General features: G+C 40.0%; 1 pseudogene across 1 annotated transcript; it reads right to left on the reverse strand.

Annotated features, from left to right (window-relative positions):
• Positions 1-14649: 14649 nt before the first annotated feature.
• Positions 14650-19998, reverse strand: LOC309653608 (UDP-N-acetylglucosamine--peptide N-acetylglucosaminyltransferase 110 kDa subunit pseudogene; annotated as a pseudogene). The gene has a single exon. The product of its transcript is annotated as a UDP-N-acetylglucosamine--peptide N-acetylglucosaminyltransferase 110 kDa subunit pseudogene (transcript).
• Between the last annotated feature and the right edge of the window lie 578 nt (positions 19999-20576).

Here is a 20576-nt window from a genome sequence, read left to right on the forward strand (position 1 = left end):
GACCTTGATAAGAGCAATTTCAGTGGGCGGTGAGCACAGAGGTCAGACTGTCTAGCACTGGAGGTGAATGAGAGGTGGGGAGGTAGAGATGGTGTGCACAAGACAACTACTTGCAGTGATGTGGGACTTGGATTTTTTTTTTTTTTTTTAAAGGGAAGAGGCTTAAGCAAGTTTAATTGCTAGTAGGAGAAGCAGTAAGGTATTTTAATAGATTCCAGGGGTCAGCAAACTAGGGCTACTGCCTGTTTTTATAAATAAAATTGTATTGGAACCCAGCCACTCCCATTCATTTATGTATTATCGATGACTGTTTTTATGCTGTAACAGTTTATTTACTTTAGTACTTGTGAAAGACACCCTGTGACACAAAACCAAAAATATCTACTCTCTGACCCCCTTACAGAAAAAGTTTGTTAGCCCCTGGGTTAAACTAAAGTATTACATGCCCTTTTAATTTCCACAGAAATGCAAATAAATACAGACCATATCTACATGCATACATAATGACATACACTAACAATTTCCCAAGTCAAAAGTGCTACGGAAATTCTCCTTCATTCGTTTACAAATTTATCAATTAAAAAAAAAAAAAGACAAAAAGACGTAGCTACTGCTCTTCTGCGCATACTACAGTTCTGTTGTTGACAATATGAAGTAAACACATTTTATTCACTACAGCACACCTAGTACCTGGCGCTGAGCCTGACATGTGGTAGGTGCCCAATAAACACTGGTTGAAGCAAAGAAGAGAAGGAACCAGGTGCTGTACTAGGGAATTGTCTGGGGCAAGGGGTAGGGGAGCTTTTGAGATTGGGGTAAATAGCAGAGGATTCCCTGTGTACCTGAACTTAGAACCATCCCAGTGAGGTTTGTGGGAGCTGGAATAGATCACATTCCTCTAGAATTAATCTGGAAAGTGAGGGGGAAATGGCTTTGGAGGATCTGGCTAAAGCTGAAGAGTATCCTTGATGTGAAAACAAAATCACAAAGTGGCAGTTTGTAGTTTGGCAGCAGGAAAGGGCAGTCTGCACAGTTCTTTATTTGTTGTGATGAAACAGAAAGTAGAGATGAGCTGAATTTATGTACAGTTCAAGCCAACTTATTCCTCAGGAGCATGTGTTGCTCTGTTAAAAAGTAGGTTAAAGTAACAAGTCAAAAAATGAAAATTTCCAAAAACATTTTGTTTAACTGAAAACAAGCATATATAAGTTGCCCAATCTTTTGACACAGGAGCAAGGCTTTTGAGCACAGGGCATCACTCTTGAATAAAGAACATCCATAACATTAACTGAGATTTAGGTGTCTTTAAAGGAGAATGAAAACTTATAGATAAAGGGGAAGCGATCTGAGTGCAGAATTCTTCTAGAGTTTTTCCCACAATCTTTTGCAGCTATATCGCTCACACTTTAGGAAGCTTTTGACTTTTTCACTAGAAACAACTCTTTTCTTTGTCTTCATATTTCATCTATTTATGTAATATTTAATGATATCACATCATTAAAATAACAAAATGCAAGTGTCCTAAACAGACGTAGGAAACAACTGCTTCACAGGGAGGATACAATTCATATCAGAAGGTAACCTACTAACCTTGTTCTGTGGTGGGAACACTGGGGTACAAAGGGAATAGGCGGTGATTCTGGTGACTCCAGGAAAAAGAGGCAAGTTAAGAGGGTTTCTCAGGACTTCCCTGGTGGCGCAGTTGTTGAGAATCCGCCTACCAATGCAGGGGACACGGGTTTGAGCCCTAGTCTGAGAAGATCCTACATGCCGCAGAGCAACTAAGCCCATGTGCCACAACTACTGAGCCCATGTGCCACAACTACTGAAGCCCGCATGGCTAAAGCCTGGGCTCCACAACAAGAGAAGCCACCACAATGAGAAGCCCATGCACCACAACGAAGAGTAGCCCCCGCTCTCCACAGCTAGAGAAAGCTCACGCGTAGCAACGAAGACCCCACGCAGCCAAAAATAAATAATAAATAAATAAATTTATTTTAATAAAAAAAGACCGTTTCTCTGTGAGTGTGGTACAGGCATGTTACAGGGCCCCAGCTGGTGCTCCTTGAGTCACTGACAAGCTGCCAGCATGGCTGGGTCCCCTGAATATTGACTTGGGGCAGCTGTCCCAAGTCATCACACTCTAGGGACTGTGCAGTATTGTGCCCTGGAAAGCATGCATTCAACACTTGCTTTAGCTTCTTCTGGAATGTAGTATGTGGAATAATAGATGACTCCTCTTAACAATGCAACTACCAGAGAATTACAACTGATGAGAGACCAGCCTTATATATCCCATAGCAGATTTAGCTTTGCAAGGCACAGTTAACGTTCTCAAACTGCTGAATCTAGAGAGAGACAGTAAAATCTCTGTAAGCATATTCTGGCAGCAAGTCACCGGGTAACTAACAAAGAACACCCGAAATAGCAGGCAAAGATGACTGAACAATATAAAAGTCGAGAATCTAAGCAGTGGTTACTATATTATCATGAACTGAGACTGGGGAGCCCACGTTTTGCAGCAAAGGCCCAGCCAGCTTTCTAATTTATTTTATGCTAAAATTGGGTTGATAAAAAATGACCCTATTCTCTGCTGTCAATACTTTGGAAAAATTTTCCCATAGTTTGGAAAGGAGGGAAATATGATTTCCCTGTGAGAGTTAACTGTAAAACCAAGAATGTCATTGATTACATATAGATATGCAGTCACTCAAGAGATCGAGTATTTCCAATATGAAACCTTTTCATATTGTTCTCTATCAAGGCCTTAATTAATGGTAGAACTTGAAGGGGCCTAAAAGGTTCAAATGTTAGGACTCAGAAAGGTTACATGATATGTTCAAGGTCCTAAGGTCAATTATGAGTTAATCCAGCCTATGACCTAGGTCTCCCAGGTCCTAGTCTCATGTTTTTCTCATTATAACACCCACCTTCTAGTTGGAATTTTCTGATTAGCTGGGGTCACTGTATCCTTAGAGATACGGTTACTATAGCTGAGGACCAAATTACCCTACAAATCAATGAGGTAAAACAACTGTTTATAATGCTTATTGGGTCTGTGGAGATGACTTGGGGCTAAGATCCCCTGAAGACTCACTCACTCGCTCACTCACATGTCTGCTGACTGATGGTGGCTCTCGCTGGGACCTCAACACCTACAAGCAGCCTCTCTATGTAGCCTGAGCTTCCTCACAACATGGTGACTGGCTTCCAAGAGTGGGCATCACGAGACAGTCAGGCAGAGGCTATATTGCCATTTATGACCCAGCTGGGAAGTCATGTAACATGACATCCACCCCATCCTCTTTTTGTTGGGGCAGTCATAAAGTTCTACTCCAGTTCAAGGGGAAGGGAATAGACTTCACCTCTTGACGGGAAGTGGCAAGGTCCTGGAACAGCATGTGGGGTCAGAAATATTGCTGTGGCCACTTATGGAAATGACAATCTGCTACAACTAGAATTAAATGCCTTCTTTACAAGAAAAAAATTAGAGGGAGAAAAGAGGCAGCAGAAGAACAACTAACCAATCACACCTGAAGTCTGAGTATGCCTGCTCCCATTTCTCTCCCTCTGGGGAACTTTGCAATGTGTGCTTACTGCAAATTGAATGGGAATAAAGCATGTTAACTCAACATGATTGACGCTTTTATTTCATTTAACTGTCTAGTTTTGTGTGTTGGAAAGTATGTTTCCAGCTTTTATGCTAGGGATAAGATGTATCCTTCACAATGAGGAAAAGGGGAAAAACTATTTTAATTGAAGAACTTATTTTTTAAAATAGATCATGTACTAGACTATAAAGAAAACATCAACAAATCTCCTAAAGCACAAAGTGCACAGACATTCTCTGACCACAGAGCAATAAAACTATAAATTAGGAACATTGAAACAAAAATTTCCCACCCACTTGGAAATTCAAAAATACCCTTCTGTATATCTCTTGGGCATAAAAGGGGAAATATGATTGCAATCATAGAATATTTAGAAAATAAAAATAATGAAAACACTAGAAAACAAAACTCATGGGATACGGCTAAAGCTATATTTTAAGAGGCACATAAATCAGTAAGGAATGAATAATGACAATGCCAGCAGGGGCAGCAATGGCTAACACTTTCTATTCTAGGAGCTTTATATGTATGGACTCATTTAATCCTCACAGCAACCTACAGGTAGATGCTATTATTTTCATTCTCATTTTACAGAGGAACAAATTGCGACACAGAAGGGATGAGTGATTTGCGCGAGATCATGCAACTAGCCCCTGTCATTCCAGGCACTGGGGTTACACAGTGACCTAGAAGGCAAAGTGTACGCTCTCTTACAGCTGTGAGCTCCTCATTACTGCTGGGCAGGTGTGGGAGTGCCAGCTTCTCACGAGGCCTTCACGGATGCCTTCCTGGATGGGAGGGGCAGAAGTGCCTCGTTACCGCCGGCTGGTGGCAAAAGCCCTGAAGCTCCCCTAGGCCTCCTCTGGCAGTACCCCATCTGGGATGGGGAGAGAGGCCTTGTTACTGCCAGTGGGGGTGGAAGTCCAGGCTCCCCGTGTGGTCTCCACTGGTACTGTGGAGAGGGGAGGGAGGAGAGTGTGTATCATTCATGCCTGGTGGGGATGAAACTCCCAGCTCCCTATGTATCCTTCTCTGCCGCCACCTTGGCAGGTGTGTTGGGGTGCCTTGGTACAGCCTAGCAGAAGGCTGAAGTCTAGTCTCCCCTCTAGGACGTGGCTGGCATGGGTGGGAGTGGGGCCACAGTTTTGTTTTGTTTTTTTTCTGTGGTTTTTGGCTGGAGTAGAGCTGCTTAGATAATTCTAAAAGTTTTCTATTTCACTAGGCTGACCTATTCCTGGTTCTCTGGCTAAGCAGAGCACACTTTGGTTGAAGGTTTTTTTTGTTTTTGTTTTTTTTCTTTTGTCTGTGCCTGTTGGCGTTTGCAGGTTGCTAGCTTCTTCAGCTCCAAGTCTGGGATATATGAGGTAAACAAACAAACGAGGTAGGAACTAACCATGTGTCATTCCTCAGGTCTCAAAGTCCCTAGCTGACCTGCCTTCCTCTCTCTACCTTTCAGCCTTCTTATGTTTCTTTTATATGTAATGTCCAAGGGTGTTAGTTTCACTTAGCTGGAGGAATATGGGAAAGTACATCAACTTCATCTTCCCAGAAGAAGTTGTCTCTTATGTTAAGAAAAAAAAAAATCTGACAGGATGTGTTCATTCTCAGAGCAGGAGGAGAGTCAGAATGACAGAGAACCACTGATAGGGGTGGAGGGGAGAAAAAGGGGGTGGGATCCTGTGCACAAGTGGAAAGGATGGCCCTAGATGTGAACATGGAGAGTTCATCTGAAGTCACAAGAGGAAAAGATGAGCATCTATTAAAAATGCAGGGAGTTTGGTGGTGAGTGGATGAGGATGTCTCCATGGAATAAGGGAAGCCATCAACTGAGAAAGGGGGCCGGGGTCAGGGAAGGCTGGGGATTTGCAGAGAGAAGCTGCTTTGAAAGGTGGTGGAGAGAACTGACTAGAGGAATACAGAAGGATTTCTCTACATCCTGAAGCCACATAAATTTAGAAGGAAACCAGTTAGCCTAGTTGCTTGTTTTCCTCCAGAACTAGGTACAGAGTAGGCAGATAAATGTGGGTTTAATCAATAACTGTGCCAGATCAGATGAGAGAAGGAGGAAGAAAAAAAAAATATATATATGGAGGGTGAGAGGGCAGACAGCAGAAGCAAGAAAAACTACAATCCTGCAGCCTGTGGAACAAAAACCACATTTACAGAAAGATAGACAAGATGAAAAGGCAGAGGGCTATATACCAGATGAAGGAACAAGAAAAAACCCCAGAAACACAACTAAATGAAGTGGAGATAGGCAACCTTCCAGAAAAAGAATTCAGAATAATGATAGTGAAGATGATCCAGGACCTCGGAATAAGAATGGAGACAAAGACCGAGAAGATGCAAGAAATGTTTAACAAAGACCTAGAAGAATTAAAGAACAAACAAACAGAGATGACCAATACAATAACTGAAATGAAAACTACACTAGAAGGAATCAATAGCAGAATAATTGAGGCAGAAGAACGGATAAGTGACCTGGAAGACAGAATGGTGGAATTCACTGCTGTGGAACAGACTAAAGAAAAAAGAATGAAAAGAAATGAAGACAGCCTAAGAGACCTCTGGGACAACATTAAATGGAACAACATTCGCATTATAGGGGTCCCAGAAGGAGAAGAGAGAGAGAAAAGACCAGAGAAAATATTTGAAGAGATTATAGTCGAAAACTTCTCTAACGTGGGAAAGAAAATAGCCACCCAAGTCCAGGAAGCGCAGAGAGTCCCATACAGGATAATCCCAAGGAGAAACACGCCGAGACACATAGTAATCAAAGTGGCAAAAATGAAAGACAAAGAAAGATTACTGAAAGCAGCAAGGGAAAAACGACAAATAACATACAAGGGAACTCCCATAAGGTTAACAGCTGATTTCTCAGCAGAAACTCTACAAGCCAGAAGGGAGTGGCATGATATACTTAAAGTGATGAAAGGGAAGAACCTACAACCAAGATTACTCTACCCGGCAAGGATCTCATTTAGATTGGATGGAGAAATCAAAAGCTCTACAGACAAGCAAAAGCTAAGAGAATTCAGCACCACCAAACCAGGTCTACAACAAATGCTAAAGGAACTTCTCTAAGTGGGAAACACAAGAGAAGAATAGGACCTACAAAAACAAACCCAAAACAATTAAGAAAATGGTCATAGGAACATACATATCGATAATTACCATAAACGTGAATGGATTAAATGCTCCAACCAAAAGACACAGGCTTGCTGAATGGATACAAAAACAAGACCCATATATATGCTGCCTACAAGAGACCCACTTCAGACCTAGGGACACATACAGATTGAAAGTGAGGGGATGGAAAAAGATATTCCATGCAAATGGAAATTAAAAGAAAGCTGGAGTAGCTATACTCATATCAGATAAAATAGACTTTAAAATAAAAAATGTTACAAGAGACAAGGAAGGACACTACATAATGATCAAGGGATCAATCCAAGAAGAAGATATAACAATTATAAATATATATGCACCCAACATAGGAGCACCTCAGTACATAAGGCGACTGCTAACAGCTGTAAAAGAGGAAATTGACAGTAACACAATCATAGTGGGGGACTTTAAATATATTTATTTATTTATTTATTTTGGCTGTGTTGGGTCTTCGTTTCTGTGCGAGGGCTTTCTCCAGTTGCGGCGAGCGGGGGCCACTCTTCATCGCGGTGCGCGGGCCTCTCACTGTCGCGGCCTCTCCCATTGCAGAGCACAGGCTCCAGACGCGCAGGCTCGGTAGTTGTGGCTCACGGGCCTAGCCGCTCCGCGGCATGTGGGATCTTCCCGGACCGGGACACGAACCCGTGTCCCCTGCATTGGCAGGCGGACTCCCAACCACTGTGCCACCAGGGAAGCCCAATAGTGGGGGACTTTAACACCTCACTTACACCAATGGACAGATAATCCCAAATGAAAATAAATAAGGAAACAGAAGCTTTAAATGACACAATAGACCAGATAGATTTAATTGATATTTATAGGACATTCCATCCAAAAACTGCAGATTACACGTTCTTCTCAAGTGCACACGGAACATTCTCCAGGATAGATCACATCTTGGGTCACAAATCAAGCCTCAGTAAATTTAAGAAAATTGAAATCATATCAAACATCTTTTCTGACCACAATGCTATGAGATTACAAATGAATTACAGGGAAAAAAACGTAAAAAACACAAAGACATGGAGGCTAAACAATACGTTACTAAATAACCAAGAGATCACTGAAGAAATCAAAGAGGAAATCAAAAAATACCTAGAGGCAAATGCCAATGAAAACACGACGACCCAAAACCTATGGGATGCAGCAAAAGCAGTTCTAAGAGGGACGTTTATAGCTATACAAGCCTAACAAAAGAAACAAGAAAAATCTCAAGTAAACAATCTAACCTTACACCTAAAGAAACTAGAGAAAGAAGAACAAACAAAACCCAAAGTTAGCAGAAGGAAAGAAATCATAAAGATCAGAGCGGAAATAAATGAAATAGAAACAAAGAAAACAATAGCAAAGATCAATAAAACTAAAAGTTGGTTCTTTGAGAAGATAAACAAAATTGATAAGCCATTAGCCAGACTCATCAAGAAAAAGAGGGAGAGGACTCAAATCAATAAAATCAGAAATGAAAAAGGAGAAGTTACAACAGACACCGCAGAAATACAAAGCATCCTAAGAGACTACTACAAGCAACTTTATGCCAATAAAATGGACAACCTGGAAGAAATGGACAAATTCTTACAAAGGTATAACCTTCCAAGACTGAACCAGGAAGAAATGGAAAATATGAACAGACCAATCACAAGTAATGAAATTGAAACTGTGATTAAAAATCTTCCAACAAACAAAAGTCCAGGACCAGATGGCTTCACAGGTGAATTCTATCAAACATTTAGAGAAGAGCTAACACCTATCCTTCTCAAACTCTTCCAAAAAATTGCAGAGGAAGGAACACTCCCAAACTCATTCTATGAGGCCACCATCACCCTGATCCCAAAACCAGACAAAGACACTACAAAAAAAGAAAATTACAGACCAATAGCACTGATTAATTTAGATGCAAAAATCCTCAACAAAATACTAGCAAACAGAATCCAACAACACATTAAAAGGATCATACACCACGATCAAGTGGGATTTATCCCAGGGATGCAAGGATTCTTCAATATACGCAAAATGTGATACACCATATTAACAAGTTGAAGAAGAAAAACCATATGATCATCTCAATAGATGCAGAAAAAGCTTTTGACAAAATTCAACACCCATTTATGATAAAAACTCTCCAGAAAGTGGGCATAGAGGGAACCTACCTCAACATAATAAAGGCCATATATGACAAACCCACAGCAAACATCATTCTCAATGGTGAAAAACTGAAAGCATTTCCTGTAAGATCAGGAACGAGACAAGGATGTCCACTCTCACCACTATTATTCAACATAGTTCTGGAAGTCCTAGCCACGGCAATCAGAGAAGAAAAAGAAATAAAACGAATACAAATTGGAAAAGAAGAAGTAAAACTGTCACTGTTTGCAGATGACATGATACTATACATAGAGAATCCTAAAACTGCCACCAGAAAACTGCTAGAGCTAATTAATGAATATGGTAAATTTGCAGGATACAAAATTAATGCACAGAAATCTCTTGCATTCCTATACACTGATGATGAAAAATCTGAAAGAGAAATTATGGAAACACTCCCATTTACCATTGCAACAAAAAGAATAAAATACCTAGGAATACACCTACCTAGGGAGACAAAAGACCTGTATGCAGAAAACTATAAGACACTGATGAAAGAAATTAAAGATGATACCAACAGATGGAGAGATATACCATGTTCTTGGATTGGAAGAATCAACATTGTGAAAATGACTATACTACCCAAAGCAATCTACAGATTCAATGCAATCCCTATCAAATTACCAATGGCATTTTTTACGGAACTAGAACAAATCATCTTAAAATTTGTATGGAGACACAAAAGACCCCGAATAGCCAAAGCGGTCTTGAGGGAAAAAAACGGAGCTGGAGGAATCAGACTCCCTGACTTCAGACTATACTACAAAACTACAGTAATCAAGACAATATAGTACTGGCACAAAAACAGAAACATAGATCAATGGAACAAGATAGAAAGCCCAGAGATAAACCCACGCACCTATGGTCAACTAATCTATGACAAAGGAGGCAAAGATATACAATGGAGAAAAGACAGTCTCTTCAGTAAGTGGTGCTGGGAAAACTGGACAGCTACATGGGAAAGAATGAACTTAGAATACTCCCTAACACCATACACAAAAATAAACTCAAAATGGATTCGAGACCTAAATGTAAGACTGGACACTATAAAACTCTTAGAGGAAAACATAGGAAGAACACTCTTTGACATAAATCACAGCAAGATCTTTTTTGATCCACCTCCTAGAGTAATGGAAATAAAAACAAAAATAAACAAATGGGACCTAATGAAACTTAAAAAAAAAAAAAAGACATGGAGGGTGTGTATAAAGGAGTGATTATGATGATGAAACACAAAGTCAGTACCATAGCATGGCACAACTACAGAAGGCACTATTTTTATTGTATTTTGCAACACAGAGACCCAGCGTAGACTCTAATGTGGATGAGGAAGAACCTGAGTAAAGGGCCAGTGAATATTTGGGCGTGATTGAATTGGGAGTCCTAATAGGGCTGGAGAATTATTAAGGTGGGACTGGTAAATTAGAGGCACCCAAAGATAGGAGATGATGGCCATAGAGAAGATATTTGAAATTGAGATTTAGGAGGTGAAATAGATATTGGAAATGAAAGATCTAGGATATGAGAAGGTGTAGCTGAAGTGAGGTGGGAGGTGCTTAGCAAACTACATGCCCTTCACAAACTTCCCATTGAGAATAACTAAAAACAATGAATAAAATATAGAAATATATATATTTTTAAAGGCATCAGGGACCTGCTAATAAAGTAAGGCCAAAAGGAATTCAAAGCAAAGCCCAAGTGAGATGACCCAGGCACTGCTAATGGCCTTTGCACTGAGGACTTTTGACAAATCAGGGGATCTTGAGATCCAGGGTTCACAGCCTTGTGAAATATGGATGATAGTTGACAAAGCCTAGGTCCAGCCCAAAGAGGGCAGCATAAAAGACAATCCTACATAAAGCTCGAAAGGGTATACTAGAAATAAAATTGCCCCCATTGCAGACAACAAGGACATTTGCTTATGTTAAAATTTGGCGCTGGTAAAGGAGAAGAAAAATCTTTCCTGAAAGTTTCTAAGTACAAGCTAGCCCTCACGTGTGAGTTTTGTTGCCAGAGTTGCACTACCTGGGTGGTCTGGAAAACCTTCAAGCTGAGAATTTAGTTTAAAGTGGCCCTCCTTCAGTAGTACCCATGAGCATCTGGCAGAAACACATGCAAAACCTTTTTAAATGAACTCCCTTCTATCTAGGCTTCAAAGAATTCCCATAGAGATATGAATTCACAATTAGAAAAGAAAAGCATCATGAGCGAGACCCAACAAAATAACAAGCAACTCACATCACCCACAAAAAGTCAATCAGGTGTTGGAAATATCAGATAGTATAAAATTTATATACAATTTATAATGATTAGAGAGCAGAAACTAGGGAGTCATCTGCAGGAGATAAGATTTTTACATATACATAAAAATACATATTAAAGATGGGGACTTTGCTGGTGTAGTCTTTTTATAGGTTTTATAAACCACTTGAGCCTATATCAGTCATTTTAGTGTCTGACATGTTTGGAACTATCAGTGCTTTGTTGGTTTATGGCTTAAATTCTTTTTCTGGTCCGTTTCCTTCTTCCCTTCCCCCCACTTTAAAAATTTTCCTATACATAAAAATAGAATTAAGATTTTTTTTTAGTAAAATTGATACTTATAAGGTCAATATTTTAAAAATGCATTTCTATATACCAGCAACAAAAAATTAGAACGTGTAATAAAAAGACAGATGCCATTTACAGTAGTATCAAAAATATGAATTACCTAGGAAGAGATTTAACAAAATATGAGTAAGACCTGTATACAGAAAATCATAAAATGACTGAGAGAAATCAAAGGAAATTTAAATAAATGGAAAGAGATACTATGTTTATGGGTAGGAAAATTCAATATTATAAAGTTGTCATTGCTTTTCCAATTGATCCATAGATTTCTTTTATTACATTTAAAATCCCAACAAAGTATTTATTTTGATTGGTGGGCATTGAGGAATGGATAGTGGAACTTGGCAAGTTGATTCTCAAATGTATCAGAACGGACACTGAAAATCAGTTGAGAAAGTATGAGCTTTAAATAACTGATGCTGAGACAACTGGGTATTCATATAGAAAAGAAGGTATCTGAAGCCCTACCTCACACCACATGCCAAAAATCAATTCTAGGTGTCTAAAAGACTCAAAATTAGGTAGAGTTTTTAAACTTTTTGAAAGTAATAAAAGAAAATGCCCTTTTCAATTAACGGATGAGAAGAATCTCTGAAGCGAGACAGAAAAGCACAGGGAGTAAAGTAAATTACTATTAAAGTCAACTACATGAAAATGAAGAACTTCTGTTCATCAAGATATACCATAACAGAAGTGAAAACATGAGCCACACACTGGGAGAGGGTATTTGCTATACCCATATGACAAAGGGTTAGTATCCAGACCATATAAAAACTATAAGCCATTCAGAAAACTACAACCTAATTTATTTTAAAGGGGAAAAAGATTTGACTGGGCATATCACTGAAGAGAGAACACAAATGGTAAAATAACATATGAAAATATGTTCAACTTCATTTGTAATCAGGGAAATGCAAATTAAAACCACAGTGGCATATTATTTCAATCTCATCAGCTTGACAAAAATTTTTCAATGTGGAATACCAAGAATTAGAGATGTGGAACCACTGAATTCTTATACAGTGTTTGTGGGAGAGTCAATTTATTTCAACCATTTTGGAAGATAATTTGCATTATCTATTAGGTTGAAGGTATGCATGCCTTTTGACTCAGCAATTCTACTCTCTGATGTTTGGCCTAGAGAAACTCTTGTACACATGTAGTGGGCGGTAGGTACAAGATGTTCATAGTAGCATATCTGTAAGAGCAAAAACTAGAAATAACCAAGATATTCACCAACAGTAGAATGGAGTAAAATTCTGGTATATTCATATAATTGAATACTATACAGAAATAAACATGAATAAACTGTAGTTATTTGCAACAACGTGGATGCATCTCAGGAACATGTTATTAAGTGGAAAAAGTATGTCCCAGAAAGACCCATATGGTAAATTCCAATTATATGAAGTTCAAAAGCATGCAAAAATCATATATACATACATATATATGTATATATACATACACAAACAGATGTATATATAGAATGATTAGGAAGGATGGGATTGGAGAGGGACACATAGGGGCTTAAATGTTCTATGTCTTAAATGGGACAGTAGGTGCACAAGTGATCATGTCCTTGTTACTTTTTTTGTCCTTAAACATTTATTTTATAAATATTCTTTTGTATATATCCGATACTTAATAAAATGTCAAGGCTCTTTGGAATTGAGGAGGTAAAAAGAGCTTTATCACAGAATGATTTCATGCTGGAAAGTTAGAAACAACAACAAAGGTCCCCAGTAAAGGTCTGGTTAAATAAATTAAGGTACATCTGTATAACAGAATAGCATCCAGCAATGACGTGCATACACTGACATGAGATGTTCCTTGTATAGTAGATGAAAGAAGTTACAGAACAGTATGATATCTCATTGACATAAGAAATATAAAAATACACATACATAGGAATGTAAAAAGCGTTTAGTGAGTACACCAGAAAGTTAACTGTATTGGAATCTGGGTGTTGACTATTAGAATTATATTTAGGGTTTTTTTTCTTGATTTCTTCTCATTTTTTTCTACCAGAAACATATATTACTATTATACCAAAAAAAGTCAGAGAAAGAGTAGCAAAGAATATCTAAGAAACATCAGAAAGAAGAATGTAAATATAAAATGTCTGGAAACGACCTTCACAAAATATATTAACATATTATTTGAAGAAAATGGTTACACTTTTATTAGAGTTAAAAATGAGATTTGAAGATAAATGGATTTATCTATCTATCTATCAAGTTTCTGGCTAAAAGGCAATATAATAAAGATTTAACTTCTTCCCAATTTAATTTACAGGATTAAAATAATCCCAAACAAAATCACAATGAAGTTTTTTTGTTTTTTGTTTTTAAGGGCAAATCATTCATTTATTGTTTAAAGATTGCAAGACAACATCTGAATTTCTGTAGCACAATGTAAATGTTTTACTTTTTTGATGAAGAAGAGTATAATAGAAAAAACAATTAGTTTCCAGTAATATCTGTATCTCTATTCAGAATTAAGTCTTCCACAGACATGTCACCTGGAAACAAAAGCCTGTTACAATAAGCAAAGCTTCAACCAGAGCGGCTAGTTTTCGGGCCAGGGAAAGGTTCATCCCTATAGGGGGATGCTGTGCTATGTAAAATGGCTGCAAGGTCACAGCCTTGAGGGCGCTGGAAGTCTACTATCCTATTCCACATGAAGTAGTTTGGTGAACTTCAAACGTCCGTTCATCTGCAACCAAGCTGGCAACCTTTAACTGATTCTTTCAAGCAGGTAAAAAATAAATTAAAAGAAATCCCTACACTGATGTTAAATCGTTCATTAACATGTAATTCTGGCTAAGAATCACATTTGAGACTCCTTGTTCAGATTTTGGTTAACAGTACAAATCTTTCCGAAATTCAAGTTCTTATTAATCAATCATTTGTCAGCTAGGATACATTCAGGCATCAGCTGCAACTACAGAATAGATGCACTGCCTCAGCGCTTTGGAAAGACAGAATCTAGAACACTACTAGCAGACAAAATATCTGTTACTAGACAGCATATGTGCAGTACAGCAAGACAAAAGCATATATTCATATGTTGGCTTGTTTAAGCCTCAAGCCCTCAATCCTTTGTTGAAATACAATAATTTCATTCCTATGGTTTTCAATACCAAAAACTCAACCTCCAGGAGGGCTAAAGTCTAATTTATACTCCAAACCAAGTAGCAGTGCAGTTCGCTACTACTGAGGCTGAATCCATAAAGACTTCAAGACCACGTCCAGAAGACAAGTTATTATATATAACACCCTAGAAGGTCTGAAACGTAATAATCATATACATAGCTGGTCCTCCAGAGCTTTTTACCTATAACATGTTTTTTGATGAAAGTTACTTAATGTACTGGAGATAACTGTGACTTACTGATCAAATATTTGAGTACTTGTACTTACCTGGGATTTCATTTCTGGTGAAAGAAAAAGGAAGAACAGGACTCACTTAAAAAAGAAAACAAACTTTATAAGTGAAAGTAAAAATCTTATCACACACTATCACTTTTGGAAGCAGCATAGAGGGGCAGTCAACGGTAAAACACTGGTGAAGTAGGTCAAAACTCTAGGCCAAAAATCCATTATTATTATCATCAGTGACAGTACCACAACTGTGCCCTTCATAATTAATAATCACTCCTAAGAATCTTCATTTGGCACCAGATGATGCGTTTAAGAGAAACACTCTGGGAGGTTTTGAATCAGTCTTGGTTTTTTGTTAGCCAAGATACAGGAAAATATTTAAAGTGGGGGGAAGGGAAGAAGGAAACGGACCAGAAAAAGAATTTAAGCCATAAACCAACAAAGCACTGATAGTTCCAAACATGTCAGGCACTAAAATGACTGATATAGGCTCAAGTGGTTTATTAAACCTACAAAAAGACTACACCAGCAAAGTCCCCATTTATCTGTAGAGTTCAGAAACTAAAACAAGGAATATTTTAGCTTAAAACCTTATCTCAAGAGAATCATATACACTTCACATGAATAAAAATACCTGAAACCAAACACTTTTAATTGCTCCAATACCCCAAATATAAAGAAAAAGTTAATTCAGAAGACTGGGCAATCTCTATCTCCCCTCCACACTAACCACCCATCCCATGGAAGACCAAGGGAGATCAGACCTTCCAGACTTAGGCAACACCTGGCTGCCGCAAAATTCTACGGAGACTCCTTGTGGAACAGCAGTCTCCCATCTCTTGTGTCTCTCCCTGTCATGATCATGCAGGAAGCAAGTCTGGCTGTGCTATTTGTTATCACTGTCTGTCACCCATCTGCAACATGATATTGCTACAAAGGTAAGTACAAAGTAACGTATCTAGCTCCCTTTCCCCCAGAAGGTTGAGGCTCAGGTACAGGGGTAATTCTCCTGTGCACACAGTCATTATTTAGGCCGACTCAGTGACTTCAACAGGCTTCATCATGTGATCAGGTTTGTTGCCAGCTGCATAATGCTCCCACATCTGTAGATAGAGGCGCTCTAGTTCCATTGTGTATTGTTTGGTGTTGAACAGAGGGCTAGATATTCTCTGCTTCCAGACTTTGCCACGAATTCTCTTCAGGTATTCTAGATCAGTTCCCAGTTTCACAGCTATGTCTTCATACTCTTGTCTATTTTTAGCAATAAGCTCAAGACAGCCTAAACAAGTGAGCTGGGAAGCTGCAACTCGGGAAGCAAGAGTCTCTCCTGGCATAGTCACCATGGGTGTCCCCGACCAAAGGACATCCATCCCTGTGGTGTGTCCATTACAGAGTGGAGTGTCCAAGCAGACATCAGCCAGCTGGCCTCTCCGAACATGTTCCTCTTTAGGAGCAACAGGTGAAAAAATGATACGGTTCTGGGGAAGGCCCATATTTTGCGTGTACTGTTGAATATTAGGTTCTCCTACTGCTGGGAAACGCAACAGCCACAGTACGCTATTGGGAACACGCTTCAGAATATTTGCCCACATCTGCAAAGTAGATGGGTCAATTTTATATAACTGGTTAAAGTTACAGTACACAATGGCATCTTCCGGTAACCCGTACTGAGAACGTGTGGTTACAATAATGGTACGGGGAACCTCCTCTCCAGTGGCAGCCTTATTGTTGATCTGGGTAGTTGCCAGTCCATTGCTAATACTGAAACCATTCATTGTTATCTGAATTTGTCCTCTGTTAATCATTTCAATAACTGCTTCTGCAATCGTATTCATAGGAATGACAGGCATATTGAGAGCTATATTACTGCTGTCTGCTTTGTCTCCTCCATCAGGACATTTCATCTTGACAATTTTCACATCTGGTAGACTATCAAGAAATGCTTTGAGGTCGATGCCATTCAGCACAATTCGATTGTCATAAATGTGCCCATTGGACTTAAAATCGATGACTGCTTTTTCCTTCAGGTGAGGGAACATATTAGCATGATCACCAATAAAGAAAGTACGGGGCATATAAGCCAGTTTCTCAGAATACTGCTCAGCAACTTCAGCAGGTGAAGTTTCCTGATCAGTGATGATATAATCCATGAAAAGCGCGCCACTAGTCCCAGGGTACCCCAGCCACATTGCCTGAATAGGAGCTGGCCTGAGCGCAAAGAGTTCATTTCGAGCACCCCTGGTATAACCATTCAGATTTACGAGGACGTGTATACCAGCTTGATGGATGCGATCAGCTGCTTTTCCGTCGCATGGAATCTGAGAAAGATCAACGAAATGATCGGCTTCTGCCATCACCTTCGCTCGGAAGTTTGTGCCATCATCTGGGCTCAGGGCATAACAGAATACCTCAAATTTATCACGATTGTGCATGCCTGGAATAGACTGCATAAGATGAGAAGTAGGATGGTTCCCAAAGTCAGAACTCACGTATCCTACACGCAGTCGACCATCACTGAGCTTCAAGTCCTTTGGATGTTCATACGGTGGTTTATGAAGGACATTGATGTTATCCAGGCAGAGGTGCCCATGCCTCTCGGCAATAGCCTTCCTGACACCGTGAGGAAGAGGATATAACATGCTGTGATGAGGCTGCACGGAAGGCAACCTGTTCTTCTCTAACTGGTCAGCCACAACGCTGACCAACCTCTTCATGCGCTCATCATAGTCTGTCCAGTCACAGACAGTCTGCAGGCAATGAGCCAGATTACAATAAGCGTCAGGAAAATCAGGTTGAAGCTTCAGAGCAGTGCGATAAGAAGCAATTGCTTCTGGAATATTCCCTGAATCCTTGTGAATGGAAGCCAGATTGCTGTGGGCTTCTGCAAATGCAGGGTCAATCTGAATGGCACGAGTATAACAGTGCAAGGCTCCCTGAACATCCTGCATCCCCGTTAGAGTGTTTCCCATATTACAGTAGGCCTCAGCAAAGGTAGGACTGATTCGAATAGCCTCCTTATAATGCATCAGAGCTTCCTGCACTTTTCCCTGCTGCTGCAATACACTTGCTAAATTTGAATGGGCAGCAGCAAGCTCTGGGAAGACTTCTAATGCTTTACAATACAAGCGAACTGCCTCTTCAATGTTTCCCTGTTCTCGCTTGATATTGGCTAGGTTATTCAGAGAGTCTGCATGGGTGGGACACAGCCAGAGAGCTGTATTATAACAATCTTCTGCTTCGGCAACACTGCCCTTCTCTTTGAGAGCGTTGGCTAGGTTGCAGTAAGCGTCCGGGAAGTGTGGTTGCAATTCAATAGCTCGCCTGTAGGTCTCTATTGCCAGATCTATCAGGCCTTGCTCATAGTATACACAAGCCAGGCTGCCATGTACCACTGCATGATTTGGACTCAAGCTTAGGGCACGAAGGTAAGCTGCCACAGCTCGTTCAAAAATCCGTGCCTCTTTGAAGACATTTCCTAAATTGATATAAGCATCCAGAAAATTGGGGTCATGGGTGACAGCCTTTTCAAAGTGATGAATTGCAAGCCAAATCTCCCCTTGTGCATTGAAAACACAGCCAAGATTACTCCAAGCTACTGCAAAGTTCGGTTGCGTCTCAATTGCTTTCAAATAACATGCCTTGGCTTCTTCCAAGCGACCCAGGGCTTTGAGCAGGTTCCCCAGGTCACTGCAAACACAGTACAGATCAGGATTGTACTGAAGAGCAGAGGCGTAAGCTTGTACTGCTCCTTCCATGTCGCCTGCTGCTACCAAAGCGGCTGACAGGTTAATATAACCATCGATGAAATCTGGTTTGAGACGCAACGCATGCCGGTAATGCTCGATTGCTTCCTGCAACTGCCCGCTTTCCTTGTACACATTCCCCAAATTCGAATAGGCTTCTGCCAGAAGAGGGTTCTTTTTAATTGCCAGAGTACTAAAGTGGGCAGATCCGTCCAGCCTTCGACACCGGAAGTGTATAGATGAAAGTAATAAAAGTACACCAGTATTGTCTGGCTCTTGTCTCCAGAGCTGCATGCAGTGTCTCTCAGCTGCCTCAAAATCTCCCACCTGATAGGCTCGATGTGTCAACTCTGCTAACCCTTGGAAGGAAAGCATACGTTTCGTTGGGTCTGTGCTGTCGGCCACGTTGCCCACGGAAGACGCCATCTGGAGCTTCTGGAGGGAGTGCGAAAAGAGGGTAATTGAGTCCCGCTGCTGCCAGTACTGGCAAGAATGTTTCTAGAGGTACCAAATACAAGGGCAGTAGCCGTACCACTGCTTTGGCAGGCTTAAGCGGCGGCAACAGTTACATACACTGAACCTTAGGAACTCTGGTTGGCCATCTATCTCTCACGGTCTTGAAAAAATCACAATGAAGTTTTTTTTAATTGATAAGATGGTTCTAAAGTTTATCTGGAGATGCAAGAGGGAAGAGATGTGGGGACATATGTATATGTATAACTGATTCACTTTGTTATAAAGCAGAAACTAACACACCATAGTAAAGCAATTATACTCTAATAAAGATGTTAAAAAAATATAGAGTTTATCTGGAAGAATAAATGGGGCTATTGATAATAGAATTCTGAAAATTAAAATTAAGAGGTTAGACTTGTTCTAATGGATCAATTTTAAAATGAATGCTAAAGCGACAACCATTGAACCACTATGATACAGTCAAATAGAAAGCTCTTAAACATCTAGTAGAAAGTGCTCAAACATCTCTTTATATTTTTGGAAACAGTGAATGTTGGAGGAAATAATGGTAATAGAGAAAGTATAAAATAAATAATGTTGGAATAATGCTTAAGGAAGGGTAGTTAATTTTTTACCTTAAAATACGTTCTAAAACAAATTTGACTGTATTTACCTAAGATAAATTATAGATAAGTTAATGTAAAAAAATTTAAATCATTATTCAGAGGGAGCACAGAAAATATGTAACAGATTCACGATGGTATAAGTCACTAAATCCAATGACTTTGCAGGACCAACTGATAATCTTGACTACCAACACTCTTTTTCTTCCCTTTGCCTCCTTTGACTTCTATGACACACACTGCCCTAATTTTTCACCTCACTTTGGTTTCTACTTCTCCAATTCCTTTGTAAGATTATCCTCCTCTGAAAGCCATTACATGTTTGAGTTCCTCAGGGCCCATTCCTTCTCTACACTGTCTCCCAAGATATTCACATTTATACCCACGGCTCCAATTACCACCTCTACACAGGTGACTCAAATTTAACTCTCCCCCAGGCATTTCTTACCTATCAGTATAAGTCAGAATCCCTGAAAGAGAAAGGTGGCACACTCAAATGTACCGTAATTAAGGAGACTGTAGTCAAGAGATCATTTGCAAAGGGTTTGGGGAAAACAACAGAGGACAGTAGTCCAGCATCTCAGGGAGCTTTAACTGCCTAGGCTTAAAGGAGGAGGTTAGGGACTTCCCTGGTGGCTCAGTGGTTAAGAATCCACCTGCCAGTGCAGGGGTTCAAGCCCTGGTCCGGAAAGATCCCACATGCCACGGAGCAACTGAGCCTGTGCGCCAAAACTACTCAGCCTGCACTCTAGAGCCCGCGAGCCACAACTACTGAGCCCGCGTGCAGCAACTACGGAAGCCCGCGTGCTGCAACTTCTGAAGACCGGGCACCTAGAGCCC

This window comes from Balaenoptera physalus, assembly GCF_965194825.1.
Source record: "Balaenoptera physalus genome assembly, contig: HAP1_SCAFFOLD_670, whole genome shotgun sequence".
In the NCBI taxonomy this organism is placed as follows: Eukaryota; Metazoa; Chordata; class Mammalia; order Artiodactyla; family Balaenopteridae; genus Balaenoptera; species Balaenoptera physalus.